We start from the raw sequence: 10,848 nt of genomic DNA on the forward strand, positions 1-10,848 counted from the left end.
TTTAATGCAAGAAAGAAGTATCAAAACTCTAAACGTACAGAAAGATCTCAGGAGTAAGTTTATTTCCGTGACATAAAACAATTACTTCCTTGAATTTGTGATTATTTAAGAATATAGAATAATATCTTCTGAAAATAGAGGAATACTTTTTAATGTATAAAAACTTGTAAACTCTCATGTTCTATGTTTCAAATACAACACATATTAACAAACAGTGTAATAATAAATAAGTGCTGTAGCTACTTGTGTATTTGTTGTAACTTGATAAGACTGTGTTCAATTTATGTTTTCAGTACTACATAATATCGTATTCTAATTAAGAAAGCTTGGCAATAATAGAATTTTAGTATTGTGTTTAACTACAGTTTGTATAAAACTATTATAATTATTGTACCATGCGTCATTCTGATATACAAATCATGGATTAGATATTACGAGCCGCCAGAACGCACCATGGCAGTGAACTGCTTCTGCAGCATAACTACAAACAACTTATAACTGCTGCGGCTGGCTCCGTCTGTCTTTCTTTACGTAAGTTTTTAGCACTTCGTAAGCACGAGTTGCTCATCCATGCCCATGACTGTACCGTTTGGCGCTAAATTAAAAAAAAAAAAAAAAAACATGGTCGGCCACTTTACGTATGGTTCCGTGAGTGTACGTATTCCCGTTAAGAGAAGGCCTGATCTGAACTCCACCAGAGTAAGCAAGCATGAGTGAGTGAATCTAAAAATTCTATACATCACCCAATTGATCCACACGCAACAAGATAAAGTGAGAAATATATATTTTCTCCAAGTCCCTAAGTTTAGAAATCTGATGAATTCCACACCATATTGGAAAATAGGCCTAAATGAAAGCGGTGGTTTTCAAGTCAGTTACCAAAATATCCAGATGGTTTCATTACTAACAACACTAACGATTTTTTAAGTTTTGCTTAACTACTGGATCCCTTTGACCCGTTCCGTAAGAACTGAGAACCATCAGAGATCACATGAATGGAGGAACTCATTTCATTCTAATCACAATCAGGATGATGCAAAATCAACGCTTAAAGTAGTAGCCTACAATAGCAAAGCAAAGGACAAACGACTAACTAGTCCTAATGGGAAATACACTTTCATTTCCTTCTCGAAAACTGAACCCGGTCCTAACTGTGCAATTTGTAGATTCCACTAAAGGTGCAGAGGAGGACATTATTCTTCATTTCCTATGAAATAAATTCATTCTCACTATTTACGTTGAACTTACTAGCACAAAATCTATTCCATCAGAAACCTGAAAAAGATCAAATTATTCCTAACATAAAATTTGAACAGCGCAGTCTCCTTGACCTGCTACACAGTCACGCAGTTCAAAGTCAACAAAGGCTGTAGACCTTTATAAATAATTATGAATGAGTGGTGGATATACTCAACCTGCAGTTACTAAGAAAATGTAATTTCATGATGATATTAGCCTATAAGGTTATGTAGCATACAGAAAACGTGCTTATCGCAAGCTGCCGATATAGCCTACACCCGATCCAAAGCATATTCAGATACACGTTTAGTTTCATGGATTTCAATATTATAGTGACTATTACACTTTTACTACGTCATACTACTTTTGACCAATAAAACGGTACGAAAGGACGTCTTTCAACCAATCATGGCTGCTTATCGCACAATTTTATCGCGTCCCTAGCATTTGTTTAATTTTATCGCGTTCCCAGCATTCGTTTATTTTTATCACTACCCTAGCATTTGTTTCTTTGTTTGCCAACATTTCAAACTGCATTGGTCTGGACGTTAAAAAAAAAAAAAAAAAAAATTACAAACCACTCCAGTCGATACACAGCACTTTCAAGTATGACTCGCATTGGCATTCAAGAACAAGAATTAATAAAGATCACTGGTCATAGTTATGCATCTTCCCTGAAATCCTATTTACAAATAAATGAAGAGCACCATTCGGAAAGTTGAGGAAGACAGTACACCATGTACATCAACGAGTTCCACTTCTTTTACGGACACATCCAATATAACATCAACTGAACCACCAACCCCTAAAACATTCAAATTTGAAAACTGTACTTTCAATAATTGTTCCCTTTAAAATTATTCATGTTTATTTTTTATTTCATGATCCGTAATTAAAACTTACCTTATTTCATCATTCCTAATTATAACTTTTCAAACACTTTTTCATTACATTTAGGTTATGTTATAGCTATTATGGATAGTCACGTATCAGAGATTGTTTAATGCTAAGATTTATTGAAAATCATCGGTCAAGTGAGGTTGATTACTGGGATCCGGATAATTGAAGTGGAATGCAACTGTTTTAACAAAAATGAAACTGAATCAACAAAGCCTTATTGTTCCCTTTAAAATTATTCATGTTTATTTTTTATTTCATGATCCGTAATTAAAACTTTCCTTATTTCATCATTCCTAATTATAACTTTTCAAACACTTTTTTATTATATTTAGGTTATGTTATAGCTATTATGGATATCACGTATCAGAGATTGCTTAATGCTCAGATTTATTGAAAATCATCGGGGTTGATTACTGGGATCCGGATAATTGAAGTGGAATGCAACTGTTTTAACAAAAATGAAACTGAATCAACAAAGCTTTCTTGACTAGTAACCTCCACAGAGTTCAATGAAGATTCTATAGTTGGCACAACTGATAACAAGAAAACAGCTAATCATAACACACTATTGCCATCTCGGAATACAATGGTACAATAATACATTTGAAGACAGTTCAGTGTTTTCGTAAGTCAATATTTTATTGTATTAGAGTACTTCGTTACTTCTAATCTTTATATACTTTCTTCTAATCGTGTAATAGTCAATTAAATCCCACTCGAGTTTTGATTTTCTCTAGATAAATCAAAACGGTATGGCATAGTTGCGCCCCGCGGTCAATTGGGAGGCCTAGGCATGGCATAATTGCGCCCGGAAGAAATCAGGTAGCAGATGGGACATGGCATAGTTGCGCCACGAAGAAATCAGGTAGCAGATGAGACATGGCATAGTTGCGCCCCGAAGAAATCAGGTAGCAGGATGGACATGGCATAGTTGCGCCCCGATGAGCATAGTAGGCCTACACACGAAAGTGATTGTCATAAAATAAATAAATTGCTTAAAAATATTACAGTGATAGCTGCATTGAAATCAGGTAGGCCTAGCGAATGATCAGTTTTGCTATTTAAAATAACACTTTTTTATTGATCACACACAATAAATGAACTGCATTTTTTGTTTCTACATCGATATCTTAACCCCACGGTTGATTACGGGTTTCGAAAATTGAAACTTAGAACCATTATCAATTTATTATTAACTCTTCACCCTTTTCACTAAACTTAACATTCATTTTAAATTAACCTCACTATACGCCACAGACGGTGTGAAATCACTAATAAAATGTCAAGACTGCTAAGGCCCCATATTCCAACGGCTCACTCATTTGAATATGTCAGTTAATAAAGTACTGCCAACTTCATGGTGTTCATTTTAACGGTAGGCTATCGATAATCACTGCATAAACAGTAGAAAAACAGTTAATAAAATAGTGCCAACTTCATGGTGTTCATTTTAACGGTATCGATAATGAATATAAATCGAATAAGAAATCAATAAGGTTGGTTGATTACGAGGCTCGAGTTTCCGTAGTGTCTTTTTCTCTACCTATTTCATCGGGGCGCAACTATGCCATGACCTTTTCTCTACCTGAAGGGAACGGGGCGCAACTATGCCATGCCTTTTTCTCTACCTGATGGGAACGGGGCGCAACTATGCCCACAAAACAGGGACCCTTTTTATATGCTGCATTTAATCCGACCGTGTGACGCAACTATGCCCTGCCCAATCAAAACCTCTAGTGAGATTACTGTTGACAATACGTCGTTACATGGCAGCGGAACCTGGATACAAACGTAGAATTATGAAATATTATACAATCTCATGAAATGACATTATTCTTTGACCCAGTTATATAAAAGTCACTAACTATAGATTACTTTTAACAAAGCATTAGTAGTTCTAGTTTAGTTTGTACATATGTTGATAAAATTAACTTTTGAACATGCAAACTAGGGTTAGTACTCATATTTGCAGTAAAATATGTGGCAACATCGCGAAACATGAATGAAATTCGTGTGTAAAGCCAGTTCATTTTCAACGGTTTCACCAATGAGACAGAAAATATAATCATCACCGCCTCTTCAATTTGCGCCTCAATACGTGAGAGAATAATCATGAACACTGGATTCAGATCTTGATTTAGTTTTGTTTGTGATGTAACTGAGAATGTAACCATTATTCAAGTTATTCCACTACAAATGTTGGTAATCGAAAACTAATTTTAAACCGTTTGTAATCGAGTTCAATGAACGGATTTTCCCGCTCGTGGAGAACAACAGGAGCACGGTAAAATTCGATACCATCAGATAAGGTATCACAAGCTTGGAAACAAATATTGCATATTAATTTGTAATTTAACTTAACCTAGAAAAAAATAATAAAAGTGTGTATAGGTCTAACATGTTCATCAGAATCGAAACTTTAAACAAAAGACTGTATAAATAAAATGAAAATAAACTTCACTCATCATTTTAATTATGAGGACAAACTTTCTCTCCTTTTCTTTTGGAAATATTTTCTGTAAACTTCAGTTAATGTGATTAACCTAAGAAATTCGTCTGTTATATGTATAACTGAAAGTTAAGACGAAATAACTTGGAGTTAGCATTTATATAATTCATAGTTAAGTATAATAAAAAATTAATTTGATGTCTTATTCTGAATTTAATTCTTTATATAACTGGCTCCTAAAAGAGTTAAATGGTGAACTTTGAGTTGCCAATTTTACCAGTAAGTCGAAATTTTCATATTTGTTTTCCCTTCATTTTCTTGTACAACAGCGAGAATGTTTTTTTCTCGACATTCATCCAATATTTTGTAGTTGAAGCTCTTTATATCCTTGAGGAAATGTATCGGCACGCAATGCTCATGCTTAATATTATTTACACATTTGTTGATTGAAATACAAGAAGCATTTTAAAGAACCTTTTGCTGAAAAGAACACTTAAAATTCGGAACAACTGCATAATAACCAGGTAGAACAACGCCGACTACGTTGGCCTTTAGTCACCAGGCTGTACAAAAGACAATCGAAATGGTGGTAGTAAAATTCGCGACTATATTCTTAAATAATTGACTCCCCAAGTCAAGTCCCAGATTTACGGAGTATAACGGCGGTGTTTTGAATACACTGAAAGAAAAAGCAAATGTAGTAGGATCTTACAGTAGATTATCACAACGAAATAAAAGGGGAAAAAAAATGTGTGGTTCACGGAATATCATTGAAATGAACGAAAGTAAATTTGCGGTTAATGTTCACCACGTAATCTACTCGCAATATTTACGCAAATACATGTCGGGGGAAATTAAAACATAGTCCAACACAACATATTACGTGCGGCTCGCGACAGGAATAGTTTGGCTGTGAGATGATAACTGCGCATGCACGGATTTGGTTAATAAAAATCTAAATTAACCAAACCTAACCTTCGTGCATGCAAGATTGTAACCGGAGCACGAAGGGAACTTCTTGAAATGTGCATGGGAAAATAAATCCAGGTAAGGATCACGCTGACATTGCATGAGACGTCCACGCATGCGTCACAGCCAAACTGTTCCTGTAGCGAGAACCTCCTAAGATTTTTTGTTAATAAAAAAGTAACAGTATCACTGCTAACGTCAATATACTTGAAAATATTGATAAGGGACAACATAATTCTAATGAGAATATCTGTAGTGACCCAGCCAATTCCTTTTCCTCTTTCTGATTACTTTCAACATCATTCTTTCTTCATGTGGACTGTATGACAAATGTTCTAAAGCAATTCTGACAATTTCTGTAAGAGCTTTCAATCTTACTACCGGTACTCTCTTAAAATCGCTTTTAAGCAAGTTACCGTAATATTTTCCATTCAAATGTCCCAACGGAACATTAGTTGTAGCTTATCTTCAACTGAGGACATACGAGTCAATGCATTGACGGGATATACTGTATTGGACTGCGTCCGAAATGAAGACATTCGCCAGAATTGAATATGGAATGCATAACTGCAATAATTCATAAATACCGACAAAACTGGACCGTTTAAATAGGAAGAGTAAATATAAATTTATCATTAAGGATAGCTTTGGCAACACAGACCACGTGGGCGCACATAGGATACCCAGGAGTCCAAGAAAAGGTTGGAGAGACAATGAGACTACCAGCAGTAGTTTAACAGGCCTGTGCCTTCAAGTTAGTGATGATTTTAGGTGGTGTTTACCGCAGTCTCTAGCTGTGTTTGCATTATTATTATTATTATTATTATTATTATTATTATTATTATTATTATCGATCATTGGTGGAATAATGAATGAAACTGTTGTACCACACCCGTCTTTTTATTGAGGATGACGGGACCTTGACACGTCGGTTGTACAAACGATTAAAAAGAAAGATATATATAACAAAAATGGAAACTAGTCATTTCCATTGTGTGTGTAAGTCATCGCAATTAACAAGCCGCCAAAACAGAAGTTTGTCATAATAGGCATACTTTGACATATTGTTGTTGATTGGTGACTGGGTTATTTTTTCCCTTAGTATTCAAAAGATGTATAATAATCCTATGGGACAATCAAGTAATATAGGCCTGTGAATGTTTAAAACAAATCTCTTGAGAAGGTACCCTACGGCCGGATGGGACGGTGAGAGGGCGGAGAGCAGAATACCCATTCTTTTTTTTGTCCATGAAACAACTGCTATAATTTTCATGGAAAAACCTGTCCCGACACCTTAATCGAACACAAATTCAATTTTAATTAGCTAAATTTCAACCCCAATCCCCGGCGTGGCTTTAGGAGTAACATGTTAAATTATTCTGAAATAAAGGTCAATAATTATAGTAAAAAACGTATGAGGAAATATGTCATTTAGTTCTCCAAAAAAAAAACGCCAAGTTTCGTCGAGTTACGAAACAAACATATGGTGCACAAGTTAATATTTCTTTCCTTTGTTCTTTGCGACTGTCGGCATTGTTCTTAGCCGGCTCGGCTTCTTCGTTCGTACTGTGGAACAAGTCTCGTGTTTTGCAATGCGAGACCGGATATAATTATTTTTTAGATACATGCAGCGAATTTTATTGTATGGATCATGTCTCATATGCTTACACATTACTTTACGTAAAATTAACTTTAGCATTTAAGACCTAACGTAACTTCGCATCAGGAGTCAGATGAAATCTGACAATTGCCAGACACATTGCTGGATATAATCAAAAAAGTAACGAGTTCACCCATCAAATGACTCTTCTACGGTGCGGTTAACAAGTTACTTAGCTATTGTTTAGGAATATTTATTATCGAACAGCTTCTGCGCAATGTTATGTTGATTTCCACAGTTATAGGCAGTAAATGCAACTTCTTTCAATTTTAATTCATCTGAAAATACCAGTTTCTCCGCAAAAGCGAAACAAGAATTGTTGTATATTTCGAAGTTGTTGAATTTAGTTACGCATTAGTGCATGCGATATACGCGTAGTAGCGCCTAAGGCTAGGTCACTCACCTTACAACTACTAAGCAACCAGTGACGAGGAAGACGAAATAGAAGACACTATTCTTCATCAATGTGGATCACTGATCGAAGGCGACAAAGAGCAGGTTGTATAAACACCAGCAGCAATTTCTGTGATGGTCCGACACACTTTGTAAAGACAACACAACTTTAATATTTACCCACTTTTTCAACAATACTCTTCCTTCCCTACAAGTACACTAGCTAATGATTTAAAAATCGGTAATATTATATTCGTTTCATCGAACAACACTCGCATTTAATTAATCCCATTGCTTACGTGAGCGAACTCTGGGATAACACGTCCGCCTCATGTGTACAAAGAGACACAACTAACTCGCTTATGCTCACCTGCGTGCATTAACTTCGGGATCTGAACGACCGTGAAGAGCGACGCCTCATGCTTCTCCTTACCGTCACTAGATACCAGCACCTGAACTGGTCTGTATAGGTATGGAGGAGGAGGATTCGATTGCTCGGCAAGTGTAGAGGGGTGGTAAAAAAGAGTGCGGTGCCTTAAATGTGATCACTGATCAGTGTCGTATTAGGCCTTTTTCTCTGGGACAAAAACATAAAGCACGGGGAGTAATAGAATAATTCGCTTTGGCCATCATAATGTAAAATGAATCCATTAAAAATATAGCATTACATTAAAAAAAGAAAAGTACTTTTTCGAACGTATTTTTAACTGTTGTTGAAGACAGGTCTGAACTTTGTAACACCAATAAGACATTACTTATGAGGCAACTAGGCCAGGAGATAAGAGATAGGGTGGCCAGTTCCTTTCCCCCTATCCATTACAGACATCGCTGACTAGTTACATACTGTATTCTCTAATTATACTTCAGATGTATACAGTCTCAACTGTATGGCCCGTTATTTTCAACCAGAATTAATTCTATGCGTGCTCTACAAATAAGACTGCAATTTAAACTAAGTTTTACTCCGATTTATTTAGCATACAGTTTTTCTCTGTAATGTAAGCCAAATATGTTATTTAATTATTATATTTAAAAGTATAACTCGTATGTATTCAGTTAAAATTGAAGCAACTACTATGTTAATCTGCAACATATGTGTGTGCTAAAATCGTTGCTTACGAGATTACACAAGCTGGCGCATAGCACGATCGAGAGTAGGTCTCTGTGAGTCATGACAATTTCTGCCGCTAGGTTCGCCTCCCTGCCCTATGAAATGATGAATAGTACCATTACAAAGCATTGTGCATCGTGAAAATAGTTCGATTAATTGTGCATTACTCATTGAGTACGAATATTACAAATATGCCAAGCATATTACAGTGTTATTTGAAGTTTGTTCAGCTAAGTTATGTTCGAAAATTGTCTGTGTTTTGCTATGTGAAGAACTCTGTACCAACAGGTCGTATCTTTATAGGTTAAGGTAAATGTCAAAGTTCTCTCATATAACAAGCAATGCTATGTTAAAAGTAGCGAATTGCATTTTCCGACTCTCGAATGATGTGACCCGAAATGTAAAATAATTTCATGCATTGTTTCACTTACCAAGCATTACTGATATAGGCCTAATGAAAATGTGAACGACGTGATGTAAACATTGAAGATAATGTTGTTACTGTTTTCCCTTTCTCTTTTAGAAAATACCGACAAAAGTAATGAATTATCTTCATGCTGTACTTATTAGGTAATTAATGTGTATTTGTCTGTATTTTAGACCTGTGTATTGTTACGTAATTATCAGTGAATTAGGTTAGAGAACTTAACAAGGTTAGTATGAGATTAGGTAATGCACCTCAAACTGGTAACTAATAATGGTTGCTGCGAAATAGGCTGAGGTGGTTATCGTGTGAATCAAATTATATCTAGAATATCTAGTTTTATTATATACGGATACGTAAAGTTTTTTTTTTTTTTAGCATGTGTTTGTTATTTTGTGAGGTTATGTCTAGCCTAATTTCTTTTTATTCTTGTATCATTACCAATACATTAATCTATTTTATATTCATTTCAGGTGTTACGGAGGTGTTACATCTATGGTGGCAACTCTACTTATGTTAGGATATGAAGTAACAGTATATATTCAACTTCATCATTTGCTAAAAATTAAAGAAAACTGTATGTCTTCGACTCATTCCATCGTCATTTCTTCTTATGTATGTGAACCACGTTCATTCTAAAAGTGCTACATTAAATGAACACTATAGACAACATGATGGAACAATTTACAAGTTACTGTTAAAGTGCTCAACATTTTCAAGTGGTGCTATACCCATTGTTTCAAAATGTATATACATATTTTTACATTTCTATAAGAGGTGTCATAAATTATTTCAGCATATTTGTAAATTCTTCAAAATTAATTCTTCTAATTAATACCATAAAGTAATGAAATAATATAGCCTAGGCCTATATGTGATTTTATACTACCGGCATTGATGTTGATCTTGGTAAATTAATCCAATTTCACAGTGTTGTCTTTTGTATTGTGGTTCATAACAATTATAACAGTATGTACGTGGAAATGTTTTTAAAATAATAAATTCTAGCTCATGATTTTAAGTGGTCGTTTCAATGGGAGGTTATATTCGAAAGATGATCACAAATGGATAATTTACTGCAAGATACAAGAACTGAATATAAGTGAGTGTTCCGTTGAAAGTGAAAGTGAAAATTTCGTTTTACAAGAGCTAAGTAGGCGTAATATTTATTTTAGAAATTATTTGAAAGCTACAGAATATGAAGAATAGACCTGTAACGACAGAAATCAACTGCGAATGGTGAGTGGCCAGGTTTCATTAATAATTGAAAGGAAGTAAAAATTATTTTCTTCTTATCAACCTGTTTTCAATATTTAAATTTAAGCACCTTTCTCTTCCTTGTTATTTCGTGAGAGATTACTTCATACTATCACATAAGCTAATTTTTTTCTGTACAGATAATAAAAATTACATACATAAGTAGGCTACTTGAATACTGACGATACAAACTTCATATACATACCTCATCAGGTATATTCAAGAAGACACCTAATGTACTGTAACCAGCACATGATTAAAATACTGATCAGATGTCCAACAGTTTCTTACTGCACTCTTCACTTCAAAAGTTTGGCACATAGTTAATGAAAATCTTGATCAGGAAATCATTCATAAAAAAGTTAAATGTACACGTTTAAAACTTTCCTATAACATAGGGCATCCTCATTGTTACTTTTAAGTTTTAGGAATGTACGCTTATAACT

The 10,848-nt window shown here is 34.8% G+C and overlaps 1 protein-coding gene and 1 long non-coding RNA gene across 2 annotated transcripts in view; one reads left to right on the plus strand and one right to left on the minus strand.

Moving 5' to 3' along the window:
• Rab23 (RAS oncogene family member Rab23) overlaps window positions 1-8,025 on the minus strand; it is a 524,702-nt gene extending 516,677 nt beyond the window's left edge. The window contains exon 1 of the mRNA XM_069834397.1: window positions 7,621-8,025. The gene's annotated coding sequence lies outside the window, so the exon portion shown is untranslated. The remainder of the gene's footprint in view (window positions 1-7,620) is intronic.
• A 740-nt stretch (window positions 8,026-8,765) lies between these two features.
• Window positions 8,766-10,166, plus strand: LOC138705634 (uncharacterized). Its single transcript, XR_011333703.1, has 2 exons — window positions 8,766-9,030; window positions 9,619-10,166. It is a non-coding gene; the product is annotated as an uncharacterized lncRNA (long non-coding RNA).
• The last annotated feature ends 682 nt before the right edge of the window (window positions 10,167-10,848 follow it).

Source organism: Periplaneta americana, chromosome 9 (assembly GCF_040183065.1).
Source record: "Periplaneta americana isolate PAMFEO1 chromosome 9, P.americana_PAMFEO1_priV1, whole genome shotgun sequence".
Taxonomy (NCBI): Eukaryota; Metazoa; Arthropoda; class Insecta; order Blattodea; family Blattidae; genus Periplaneta; species Periplaneta americana.